The 14,038-nt window shown below is 41.7% G+C and overlaps 1 protein-coding gene across 10 annotated transcripts in view; it reads right to left on the bottom strand.

Moving 5' to 3' along the window:
* Positions 1-4,809, bottom strand: part of DENND4A (DENN domain containing 4A) — a 45,242-nt gene extending 40,433 nt beyond the window's left edge. For 5 of the 10 annotated variants that reach the window (XM_065846984.2, XM_065846989.2, XM_071813962.1 and 2 more), the window contains exon 1: positions 4,053-4,415. The gene's annotated coding sequence lies outside the window, so the exon portion shown is untranslated. Of the gene's footprint in view, positions 1-3,619; positions 3,787-3,853; positions 3,980-4,052; positions 4,416-4,727 lie in introns of those variants that run through there. The other 5 variants (XM_065846986.2, XM_071813965.1, XM_071813961.1 and 2 more) reach the window with 4 other exon arrangements.
* Positions 4,810-14,038: the final 9,229 nt, after the last annotated feature.

Here is a 14,038-nt window from a genome sequence, read left to right as displayed (position 1 = left end):
CTATCTGTTTGTACAACTTACACAACACATAGCTTGTCAACTTTTACTTCAGATGGCTAAATTGAAATAATTTGATTAATTAGGATTAATGATTTTTTTTGACCCAAATTTTTAAAAAGCCAAATTTTTAAGTAAAAACCAAATAACGAGGATATAACTAGCTACCTTCTAACAGTCCTCCTTACTCTTCGCATCCTATTTTTATACCATAGTTCCTTCTTCTTTCACTGTCTGCCCCATGATTGTTTACTGCAATTTTTCTACCTCTACAGTTACTGTATCTAATACATGAAAGCACACTTTGAAAAGGTAAAAAAAAATACCACTTTAAAAAGTAAGGCCCACACTTTCTGAAGTCTGCCATTTCTACTTCTCCTCCACAGTTTCCTCCTGGTACTGTTTCTGAGCTCTTTAGGGAACTACAAAGGACTATTTCTGCATCATGGACTGCTACGAAAATGACTGCTATAGATCAAACCTCTCACCATCACTGACTCACATAGCTTTTCACTGTACATTTTAATTTTGACTCTGAGCTCTGTGGAGGCACTTTATAAGCATATATACATCAGCAGAGTATCTCCAAATCAGTCACAGACCAAGATTCCAGACCAGACATAGACTGAGGCTGGACTGAAAGACAGCAGAAAATATCCAAGGTTTACTATGCAATACAGCTAAGAACTGCATTCACTTTAAGTAATTACTTGGTCAGTGCCACTGTTAGAAATGATCGGATTTTAAATAGCTGAACAACTGTGATGCATTCACTGTTTATACATATTCATCTCCAACCTGTTAGCTATCCTCAGTTTAAGCAAGACATAACTGGCTTTAGCTTTGCTGCTTTTAGTATGGCATAACATTTCTATCACAATTTGTGCTTGCAATAACACTTATTTCTATACAGAATTGCTACATGAGGGAATTGATGCCTTTTCTGTGCTCTTGTCTAAGACCACCCAGCGAGACTACAGCAGAAAGATGAGAGACAAGAACAAGTCAGCCCTCCAAACCACATCTCTACCCTTGCTTCTCATGCAAGCTCAACATAAACTTTCTTCAAATGTGCTGCATCTTGACAAGGTTTGATTCTGGAGAGGAATTGTGGATTTCAATACATCACAGAGAAACCTGATGTAAATACTTTCTCTAACAAACAAGAGAATCATACTGGAAATACACCAATTCACATAAATTGCATCATATTTTGTTAAGGCACTTAAATAGAAATTATTTTGGTGTCTTTTTTAGTCCTTTCTCCCTCTTTTTAAGTAGTATTACAGTTTTTTTCCAGGAAACTTCAGAACAAATCCCTTAAATCCACAGCTACAGAAGTATCAATACCTGAGCTACTGGAACCATCTGTCAGACAGCAAGATACTTGGAAATCAACAATATCTCAAACATTATGTTTAAATAAGGTTACATTGACTCCTCTCTTTTAAAAAAATTCAATATAAATTGTGCAACCTTTTAGCCTCCAACTTTCTGGTCATACCGACAGCATATTTAAACAATAAGGTCAAAGTTGAGTAAAGGACAATGAATAGAAAGCAGACTTCCTACAAGTCTTTGTTTTGGGAGATATTTATGATTGAGAAAGGTTTTGACTAAGTAGTCATAGTACTATTCCCCTTCCACAACCTGCTGGCATTCCATCATAAGCACAGCTCTTTCTACAGCCAGTTATAAAAAACATTTCAACCAACTATGACTTGCAAAATTAACTCCAGTTGCTCAGAAGTATGATGGAAATTGAAAAGGGATGTTAAATATTTCAGTGACACTGCAAATTTCTTTTTCCACTTTTGAAACCTCAATATTAACAAATCCCATTATTATTATTTCAGCTTGGTCTAGATATCATCTTCAGTGAAGAGTCACAAGACACTTTCCTCTAGCTATCACACAACAGGAATTTACCTAGAAATCAATAAACTCTTCAATGCAGATTTAAAATTACCAGACTGGCTTCTGAACAGTGGTGCAGACAATTCCTTTGCAAGAGTGACATAGAACAGCAGTATTAGTGAGACACCTTCCTGAGACAACCTGATTCTCTTCAGAGCACCAGCTGGGCTCTGCTCTCTGCTTTCCCTTTCAAGCCAATAGCTTAAACAGGACCAGGTTATTTACATTGTTCCTAACGTTTGACCTGAATCAGCTACACTCATCTGAGCCCTATAGTATGTGCCAGGCTATGTCAATATTTATGCTTTTACTAACTAATAATTAACTCTGGCAAAGTAACTACAATATTGCTAATATTGCCATTAATACATATAGAAATTCCATTAAGCTCCATATCGTTGTTATATCTAAGTAAAAAACATAGAACAAGTCATTCACCAGAAACCTGCAACCACACAGCTACATACTCAAGCGTATGAACATCATCAATACCAGAAAAACATTTTTAACCAAGCCTGTATTTAAAAAAAAAAAACAACAGTCATAGTGCCTTTCGGCTTACTGGTTGCAGAACCAGACTTTTGTGTTAGTTTCTAGTAAATCCACTATTTAGAAGAGGCCATTGGGTAAAAGCCTGTTCTGTTCCAAAGGAGCAGAAGCTGCTCATAAATGTGAGGCAAGCACCTCATGCAGTTGGACCCTAATGCTCCCAGAATAAATAAAACATGTATATCACATAAGCTCTTAAAGCTATAGAAAAGCTAAATCTTTTTTGTTCTGTTTCTAAGCCTCCATGCAATTTTCCCCTTCCCCAAAAGCTAACCACAAAAATCTTAATGCTCTATTTTTGATAATTAAACCATTTCAATGCCAAGTAATTATTATGCCTAAAAAACTTAGCTTAATTTACCAGAGATGCAGCTCCACATCAGCATTCATGTTAAATGAGCTTACAGACTCCTCAATACTCTCAAAGCAAGTCTGAGTTAAACCAATACTCTAGATATATGACTAAAAAAAAAAAAAAAGGTGGGGGGGAGACTCTTACAAAGTAAGACTTGTATGCTAGACACAGAAACCAGAAATAATCCATTTACTCCCCCTCGGCCTTCCTTGGCTAGACTAACTCAATTAGTTCTCCTAAACCACCACAGATACTTGCCAAGATTAAATATTTGCATTTAATCATTCAGAAAGTGAAATATTACGTATTGTAATGTAACACTCTTTACGGAAACCTCTAGTTGAGCAACAGTTCCAGAAAAAATTGTGAAATGAAGTAAAAAGCTCCCCGTAACACCACACTTCTACTCAGTTAATTCAACAAAATATTAAACTTCAGAACTAAGTGCCAAATCAAGACCTCATTTTTAGCAAATCGACATTCTCAGAGACAGCAGATTTTTAAACACAGCCTGGTTGAAATTACTCCAGAATGGCCACCATCGTTAGTAAGTTATTAAACATTATCATCCCCTGGCCAGCAACTTATGCTACGTGCAGACGTCATGACAGAACTAAGATAAAAACGAAGTTTTTACCATCACTTCCAGCACGCCGCATTAACCCAGGTGCACATAACCCAGACTTGCGGGAGCCAAAAGGGCACAAGGCTGAACCCCACCTGTGCAATTCCAGCTGACGCAGCACACGTTGCATATTAAAATTACACATTTATTTGGGGAACACACACACACAGACACACCTCGGCCGGGTTCTCCCCGAGCAGCTCCTGCCTCTGTAACATGGCAGGTCAGCCCGCAGCGCTCCGCCGCCCCCAGGGCCGCCCGCCTGCACACGCCGGGCAGGGGCTGAGCTTCTCCGGCCCGGCCATCGCCGCGGCGGGGCCGACGTGGAAACGGAGAAAGTTTCCCCCCCGCCTCCCACCGCGGCCCAGCCGAAAGTTCCAGCCGCTCCCGCGCTCCACTCAGCGCCTCACCCGCGGGGCCCCCGCCCGGCACTGACAGCGGCGGGCGGGCAGACGCCCGTTCCCCGCCGGCCCAGGCTCGCTGTAGCGCCTGCTCCGCGATCTCTCCTCGGAGAAACGCGCACGCACACACACACGGTCCTCCACCCCCTCCCCGGCGCCCCACCGCGCTGACAGCCCGGCGCGCTCCCTCGCCGCCCGCAGCCCTCACCTCAGGCGGGGGCCGCGCTCCCCGGGCCAGGGGGCACGGCCGCCGGCGCCTCCTCCCCCTGGGGACGAGGAGCGGGAGGGTGAAGGGGGGGCAAAAGGGGATAAACGCGCTTGGTCCTTGGGCCCTTATCTCATCCTAGCGGAGCCCAACTCGCCTTCGCCGCCTCCCCGCCGTGTGGGCGTCTCAAGCGGGATCCCCCCTCCCCTCCGCACCGCCTCCTCGCGCCGCCATTTTGGCTGTCACGGGGGTGGTTGGTGAGCGGAGCGGGGCGGGCGCCGACTCGTGATCGCGGGAACGCGGTCACCCGGTCCTGCTGCTCCGCGGCGGGAGGCGGTGAAACCTCAGCCCCGCCGCCCCCGCGCTGCTAACGGCCGTGTGCGGCTGTCCCGCTCGCCTCTGAGGGCTCCCTCTGACAGGGCGGGCCCGGCGGCCAGGGGCCTCGGTGTGGAGGCCGCCGCCTCCCGCCTTCCCTCCTCAGGGAGCGGCGAGGCGCCGGCGGCTCCAAACCGTGAGGGGGGAGCGGGACCCCCTCAGTGAAACCTCCTCAGCACAGACCACGGGCTCGGCTCTACCCCCACACTCCGCCCTACAGCGTCTCCCCCCCCCATCGGCACCACCTTTTAATTTAAACACGAATTTAATATCCTGCCCAAATATGCCGGTTTTTTCGCTCACCTGCGGCGCCCGTCGGCAGGACCCGGAGGAGCTGTCGGCTGTCTGGAAAACAAGGGAGGAGAGAAAAGGAGGGATTTTCTGCAGGCTTGATGCAACCCGCACCAGGTTGTTGCATCAAAGACTAGGAGAGAACCCGAGACAAAAATAATCTTTTAAGAGCGTGGGGCTAAGATTAGTGCAGCGTGTCAAGATGTTGCTGAGGACAACAAAATGAGCCCTCCTGCTTGTACCGACACACAAATACTACTTTTCTGGAACTCTGTGTGAAACCCTCTCTTTCAAAGTTTTATACCCGTGTGCTATTTTTGAAGTGATGTTTAGGGATAGACTCCGACCATACAATTTTGGCTTTGAATTGAAGCTTCCCTAGGTTCTGGATGCTTGGCTCAAGAGCTTAAATGTGGCTCATTATGAAGAGACAAAAAATCATATCCAGTTCTGATTTTGGACTGTAAGTGCTTAAGTATGTTAAAACCTTCTGTATTGGTTTACCTCATCCCTCTGAAAAATCCAACCAAATATAAAAGCAAAAAGTACAAAATATGACCTTTTTTTCTCCTCCTAGGCTCTTCTTAACATGACTGTTTATAGCAGAAATCCTGCCTCCCATGTAGAAAACGGAGCAGCTGACACAAGCCAGTGTCTACCCATGCGGGAGCACCCATGTGCAAGCCTGCACATGCAGACACAGCTTCGTGCTGGCAGGTTTGATATTTGTGAGCTGAGTCTGTCTCTTTTTTTCTCAACAGACAGCATACTGACTAAGGAATGTGTCAAAGCGCCGTCCCAGGCAGGGACTACAGGAACAACATTGCCCATTCCTCGTATTTCTAAGTAAAAAGTGTTTCTAGCCACACCCATAACAGTGTTTTCTCCCTCAATATACATTAAGTGAGAGATCCAGAACCTCAGTATTTTTTTTTGCAGCACACTGCTCTGCATTCCGTAGCGAGCCCTTAGATTATATCATATACTGGTAGAAACTTTTCTAAATTCTTTGACAGTTTCTGGTATATTTTAACCCTGGAAATGTTTTTCAAATAAATAACAATAATTAAGTCCATCTTCTGGGTTCTGTTAGTAATTTTGATATTCAAGCTATTCTCTGCTTTCTGCCCTCGCTAGTTTTTCATGTAGGCATAATTTTTAGGCTTCAGTATTAACATCCAAGATTAATGGGTCTGTTCCTACTTCTGAGAGTATTTTTTCAGCTGCCTGTAAAATCTCCACACTGATGTACAAATAGTTCACCTCACAGAGTTTGAGTTCATAACCATTAAAAGATTCTTGACTATTTATAATGGAAACTTTGGTTTTACAGAAACGTAATTCTTAAACATTCTGTGGTGGTTTTAATACTTTTCAGATCATGTCATAGGTAAAACTTGGTGTAGATGTCTTTGATTTACTGTTTGTTCATAGCCCAACCTGTTTATTTCCCTCCACCATTTCTGTCCTTCTAGGACTTATCTGCATTTAATTGCTTATTGTGTCAATGTCAACAAATAGCAGTTGGGAATGCAGATCTCACCCTGCAAGGCCTGATACAAACACCAAACAAAATAGTTTCAGCCCAATCCTGCCCTCACAACTAACACAGCAGTTATCTCTGTCCTGTCTTTCTTGTTCTTACATCTCCCCCTTCTTCCCACCCTGTCCCACCAAACCTCGTCTGCTTTCTCTTGCTGACCTACCTGCTACTCACTCTCTCTCTCTCAGCTGTGCAACACCTTTAATTGCAATATTAAATTTCATTATTAGCTTGTCATTACCTTTATGAAGTCACCTTTCCTGACTTAGATCGAGCTGCAAAGCCTTCCTGTGTAAGGTCTGGAGAACAAGTCCTGTGAGGAGCGGCTGAGGGACCTGGGGGGTTCAGCCTGGAGAACAGGAGCTGAAGGGAGACCTTCTGATCTCTGAACTGCCTGAAAGGAGCTTGGAGCCAGGGGGGGTTGGGCTCTGCTCCCCAGGAACAAGCGCCAGGAGCAGAGGAAACGGCCTCAAGTTGCACCAGGGGAGGTTGAGGTTGGATCTTGGGAACAATTTCTTGCCCCAAGGGCTGTTGGGCATTGGAACAGGCTGCCCAGGGCAGTGGTGGAGTCACCATCCCTGAAGGGGCTGAACAGCCATGGAGATGAGGTTCTCAGGGAAAAGGGGTAGTGCCAGGGGTGGGTTAACACTTGGACTTGATGTTCTTGAGGGAGTCTTCTAACCAAAATGATTCTATGATTCTATGATCAATAAGTATAGTACTGTATTTACTCCTCAATAAGGGGCAGCGCCAGTGAATAGTGTTACTGTGCAGATTTACTGTGTACGCAGCTCCTGCAGGCTTATTGCACAGAAATGTGTCCATGTGTCAGTCAAAGCCTTTCCCTTCATGGGGACTTCAGCCCCACTTATACTTCAGCCCCATGTATACAGATACCAGCCCCAAGATCATTAAAACAACAGCAGTCTTCCCCTTAGTTCCAGGTAGTGTTGGATCACATTCTTCTTGTGCACAGTAAGTTAATTAAACAAGTTAACAGCTGCATCAAGCATGCTAAATGTGGTATTCTGCAGCCTGGTGAGTGCAGGGTGGAGCACCCTCAGCCAGATTTAGCTTGCCCAGGAGTGCGGCTGGGGAGATGTGCAGGGTTTCTATGGCCTGGCAACCACAACCTTTTTTTTGTTCCATGGTGCAACCCTACATTTCCAGCTTGTGGCACTAAAGCCATTTTCAAAGTATTGGTTTAGCTTATTTTAAGTGCATTTTACGTATGGGTAAACTCAAGCAAGGCAGAGGACAAGTGGCAGGTGGTCAGTGACTAAGCCAGGAATGGAACAGAGAACTTCCCTGTCCCAGGACATGGTTTTAGCAGACTTTGTCCCAGGATTGTGAGATTTGACTATTTATCATTCGTAAGGCTTCAGCATTGCTGAAAATCCCAAAAAAGCAGATATTACTATTTACAGTATTTCCTGGCAGAGACTGGCTTCCATAGGCAAAACCACTTCTGTATCTTAAGTATGCAATTTGGGGCTTAATCTGTCCATTTTCTTACCAGTTTCATTCCTTTTGAACGCTCTTGGCTGTGCTATGTGCACTGTTCCTTTACATCTATGGGAGGCAGAATGTGGCTCCAAAAGAACCCAACAGAACATCTTTCAAAGAGATATGGCATATCTGTAACCCGGGTAAAAATAACCCTAAAGGTAATGATAATGGATAATTATAAACCATGTAACTGGCAAAACAACACTGCATTTCAGAGCACGAATTGCTTTACCCTGACAGTAACCCACTTTACAGTGCAGTAATGGATTGACATCCGGAGGGTTACACAATGAAATGGAGCCTTTGGCAAGCTGGAATCACACTGGAAATGAAGCAACATCTTTGTGGGATTTTTTTTAAATATGCATATTTGAAAAACTGGAACTTATCCCTTTTGACATAAAGAGACCGTCCCTGCTTGGATTGATTAAATTCTAGGACAGATTACGAAATAATAAAGTACTTAAATATTATGATGCAGCAGTACAACAGTGCAGTTACCCTTCCTTTTACTGCTTCAAGTATAGTATTTCTGAAAAGGTTTTTGCACTCCAGGGAAACTACTGATTATAAATGATAAAAGAAGTAATAGAATATAACGCATATATGCAGGGAAAAAAAAAAAATAAAAAAGGTTTCAGACCCTCCTCCAGATAAAGAACTTACTGGAGCAGCTAAAAATATGGGGAAATGAAGTGAACACAGGGCCTGATCCACAGGCCACTGAACGCAGCAGAAGCTCTGCAGAGGGGATCATGAGGTGTCAAAGTCATGTATGTCATGAATTACAACTCACAAAATACATATAAAGAATACTGTTGTATGTGAGTAAGGATAAAGTCTAATTGCAGTATCTAGGCATTCCACTTGGATAAAATGAACAGATTTTTCTCCAGCAGGTAGATTTCCTCAGCAAGGATTTATTGCCAGTATTTATGTGAGAGTTCGTAGTCTCAGAAGCACAGAAATGCTGGGAAACACAAAGGAAATACAACGTGTCCAAAGAGAAGACCCAAACATCTCCAAGTAATTTCTATAAATAAAAATCTGATGCAAACTTGTCATCATTTCCCTTTCCAGTGCTGATTTCTTCCTCAGGATTTCAGACTGTACATCTGAGAATTTAGACTGTGCATCCTGAAGTTTCCCTCAGCGAAGGCTAAAACTATTCACAAGGCATTGCAGCAACTATCAGATATTGAATGATAAGAGGTGGCTGTTGGTATTAATTGGTGAGAAAACAGTTAACATTGTGCTTTGCTGCATTGCTGCATGTAAGGTTATCAAGTAAGTGATGCCATTCCTCTTCTGTCGTCAGTAGGCAAATAAATATGTACAGCTGGAATTTCTGGAATAGCTCTCCCTGTAGATACTGGAAGTTCCGAAACAAATATTTGCAGCAGACTTTTTGGGAAGAGATTGCTTGTGGATGGCCCAAGTCCTAATGCATGTACCAAAACCAACCTGTTGTTCCAGCACTGACCCATTTCAAGCATTGCTCTTATCGGTAAAGCAAAATAACAAAAGCCTCTCTTTGCCTCTCTTTGTGGAGTAATATCAGGAAGGAAATTATGCATGCAGATTTGCCAGCAAAAATACCAGTCTCGGGCTGTAAATGTACAAATACTGCTGCTTTGTTGCTGTTTTCAGCAGCCCTTGGTACCCTTAGGGGTAGGAGTAAGGACTGAACTGCTATTGCTGCTGCTCGTGCGTCAGCTGTAACAGTTCGACTTGGTCCTGTGCTCTTTGGCCTGTCTGGAGGTGGTTTCTGCAAACAGCAGACTTTTCTCTGGATCCGTCCCATTCATCATCCAGAGTCACACCGCCTGATTCTACGGTGCTGTGGGTACCTTCTCTCACATCAGATAGAAGCCCACTTGCCTTCACTAAATTCCTTAGTTTTTGCACTTTTATTTATCTTCAAATAATGCCTAAGCCAAGTAATTGCACTCCATGCATCTAAACTTTCCCCGCAGTTTTATCTGACTAAGATACTTCAGGCTCTAAACTCTTGTGTAGTCCTGCTGTTTAAAGTTTTTGTATTTTGTTCTAGAGATCATTTGTATAATGATGGGTTAAAGTGAAGTATATCTATCAGTTAACCACTTCTCAGGAATACTATTCGGCTTAATTAATGTTTATAGAACACCACTGAAATTCTCAAGAGAAGCAGCTATAGAAGTGCAAAGGATTACAATTACTTTATCTCACTTTTGAGAAAATGGCTAACAACATTTAAGATGAGATTCTCCAAGTAAAACTGATTTATTTGATTCTTAGACAAAAAAACATTCTGAAATCTGGATTTGTATTTACTGCTACCACTGTATGATAAAATTTCATTTTTATTTTCTGATATCCTTTGATATATCCAGGTACATAGCTTGCTTTAGTTCAGGAAACACTGTCTAACATACGTAAGTCAGGTTAAAATAAAACAAACCACCAAAATAACTACATTAATAAACTCAAAGACAATCCACATAACCATTTGCCTTTAATATTCTAAGTATTTGATCCATAAAGCTTGTAATTAAAATTATGGGATGATTTCCGTACTTATTTATAAGACGTCTCATTTACATAAATAGTCATTATCTGGAAATAAACCCAGGTCATTAAAATTCAGAAAACTGCCATATCAGACTGAGATTAGTCAAGATGTACCAAAGAGATTTGCGAGACTCCCTGTTTGAAACTGTTCTGAGAGAAAAATCTCTGCTCCCAAACAAGCTTAAACAGGACACCGCTTTGGAAACACAAGCAGGACTTCATCCACATGACATCACCAAACAGAACAGTTATTTTGGATGGTGAGAAAACATTGGGTCACTCCTCTCACTAACTGCCATGGAGGCTTTCCAAGAAAATGCATCTGACACGTCTGCACTGAAAATCTGACCCAGATTATAGCTGGTGTTCTCATAACACAGCTTTTCTGAAACTCTACAGCATTTCAAGATACATTTCAAAACAATTCTTTCTTCCAAAATACTTTCAGTACTTACAGTACTTTCAAAATTTTGCATCCAGCCAGAAAACACATGCAGAAAAGCAAAAGAAGAAAAACATGGCACTTCCATGTTTCTATTTGCAAGCTAGACCTGTCACTCCTCAACTATTAGCTAGAGAGCCACAGGTCTTTAAAAATACACCCTGGTTAACTAAAAGAATGCATCTCAGGCCCTACTGTCAGTGCTTTTGTTACTCAAGATCCAGAGTGTTCATTATTAGAATTTTTTCTGTGTAAACATAAAAGCAGCAATTTTTAAAAAGCAATAGCTACAGAATATATTTGAAAAATTCTGCAATTGCTCTGTTAAGTCAGACTTGTGTCTGCCCTTTTTCAGCACAAGATACTTCTTTGAGGTGTAAGTGAAAGCCTGCCTGAGTAAGGCAATACACCACAATCTACCCTGTTTGGACAATTTTCTTACTAATTTCTAGAAAATGGAGGCTGGCTCGAGTACTGAGTCATGAGGATTTCATCTCAATGTAGATATTTTTAGTATCTGTTATTTTATCTTGGGTACTCTTAAAATCTGTATCACTGCCCAATTCCTCTCCTAATTATCTGAAATTCTTTTATTCTATAACTACTTTGGAATGTTCCCTCATATTATTACAACTCCTGGCCTTATTATTTTGGGTCCTAATTATGCTCATCTATTGATTAGGTTAGGTAAGAGTGTGCTTGTTTAAAATGTGAGCAACTGCTGAGCAACAGGGACAAAACAAAGAAATGACATGAAATCTCACCGGTGAGTCACTGTGAATATAGGTCAGACCGAGCTTCTGCCCTTCTCTGAGCTCTCTGAGGGTTTGGTCCAGGGAACCCCGAACCTCAACACACCCCTCGTGCAGTCAGAACTCAAAATGATGTTTTATTCTTTTGCTGTAACAGCACTACCACTTCAATGTGAACATTTGGAGATGAACACTTTCATAGCAACTGCTGCACAGCCTGGAGGTGATGGAGGAGATGAGAGTGGGCATGAACCAAAGCACCTTGAGAATAAAATACAAAACCTATTTGTTTAACCCAAGCTACTCCAAATCATACTATGGATCTGGTCAGCTTCATCCGCTCAAGTCTCAAAATCCATGTGCCGATAGCAAGAGGGAGAGTGACGTATCTGATTAATACCTGGGGAACACCCTCCGCTGCAGCAGTAGGGAGCCCTATATGAGGGAAGAACAGTGGATTAATTAAACTGTTTGATCACCTCCTTGAAAAAGTATGACCAAATGTTGATGCAATGGAAGCAACCCAAATTATTCTATAATTCACGTAACCAAGTTTGAATTTGACTCATAATGACAGCACAAAACTATCTTAATATATGGCAATTTTTAAAAACTACGGTCTGACTCTCAACACAAAAAAGAATACTTCCAGTATAAATAATGAGACTGGAGGAAATGTCTCTGGCAAGTCAATTTGTTCCATGCTGCTGATGGTTCCTGTTAGTGACAACTTTTTTTTTTTTTTTTCAAGAAGGAAACAATGGGAAACAGATGCAAAAGCATTTACCAGAAGGCCAGGGAATGGAAGCTTTTCCAAATTGTCAAGCATGCAGAGTAGAGTCAATTTAAAGGAGAATTAATTATTTAAACTGAATTAATTTGACTAAAATGAAGCCCTGTAAAGCCATTTCACCCATCCTGCTTCTTCCTGTGTTACCTCTTACAGTCTAAATACTGATCTCTGTTTTCAAATATTTCAACTGAAAAAAGGCCTTACCCAGTCATAATAACAATATGTTGCTTTTTTAATATATTTACTGCATGCTTTCCAGGAACCTGCCCAAAGAATTTTGCTCACCACCTCCACATTCCCAACCTCACATCCAAACTCATACAAATTTAATCTCTGGGTCCCCTTTTTTCTTCCAGCTTTGTACTTCTTGTGATGTTTTCCCAGGTGCTTCAGGCAATTTCCATCGCTGCATTCATCAACTCAATTTTTGCCTGCAAATCTGTTCTTTGCATGAAGTCCCTCACATCTTCATTTGCAACTACTTTTCTCTTTTGCTTCATATGTTGCCGTGTCATCGCTTGCTTTTGGGTAAAGAAAGGTGACTGAATTTTAGGTCTACAACTTTCATATCGAAGTTCATTTTCTCAAAAGAATACATATATATATATATATATATATATATGTATATATAACCTACTTCCCCTGGAACCAATTGTCCCAAAGTGCTTCATTTCCTGTGAGGACATGGGCCTTAATGTCATAATACCCCAGATTTTTACCAGTAGAACAATGACTCAAGGAACCACTGTGCTCACTATCTGCATTTTCCAGGTCAACGCAGATTTGCAATGCCATCGACATCTTAAAAGTGGCAATAATGGTTACTTAGTGCTCTTTTTCCTTGAGAGCATTAAATGAAAGGAGGCAAACACCACAGAGCCATTATTGCTCTGAAACCTTTTGTTTCCCGCAGGAATATCTGTAACCATGTTCACCAGTGATGGGCCAAAACTGCCACTTTTAGGTTCCAGTGTCAACAGGAATCATTCCCAAACCATCCTTTTCTGTTGCTGCTAAGACCTTAGAGCACAAACATCAGTACTAGGATTTATGTAAACTTCTTTGTTTCTTCTATTTCATGGAGGAAAAAGAACTGTCTATTAAGCAATAAAGTTAATTGCCTTGGGTCCTACCTGGACTGGGAATGCATATAAATTTAAATGCATCAGTGTGAAAATCAGTCTCATGAAACCAGCTCAAAACCCTGAAATAGATTTAATAATGTTTTAACACTTGCATATAGTCATTCATACTAAAATTATAATTTACAGGAGCTCATAATGAATATAAATAGGAATTAAAATAGCTGAGGTGCAACAAAAAATGTTTAGGGTAAATGATTTTTAAATTGGCAGTTAAGAACTCTCTTCTGTAGCGTATTCAAGGCCTTGGAGGAGTAGAGTTGGTTGAGATATACCCCTCCTTATTTCATGGTGTACTAGAAAAAACGTATAAAACTTGAACACACAGGGGCCAAACTAACATCTTCACTCTGTCTGTTATACAAAGGGATGTGAAATGGTTGGTGAAGAATTTCACCACAGAAATATTAACGCAGCAGAGGCTAATTCACCTTTTTTTTTTTTTTTCCTGAAACCTGAAGCTGGCTCCTGACATCACCACTGGTGTAAAAGAAATGTGTTGCATGGACTCTCCCTGAACAACCATCCCAGTCAAAAGGGCAGGTCAAACTGGAAAGGCCAATGGCCAACAATTCATTAATGATATTTA

Source organism: Patagioenas fasciata, chromosome 12 (assembly GCF_037038585.1).
Source record: "Patagioenas fasciata isolate bPatFas1 chromosome 12, bPatFas1.hap1, whole genome shotgun sequence".
Classification (NCBI taxonomy): Eukaryota; Metazoa; Chordata; class Aves; order Columbiformes; family Columbidae; genus Patagioenas; species Patagioenas fasciata.
Note: the sequence above shows the minus strand (reverse complement) of the source record. Positions and strands in the feature narration are given on the sequence as shown.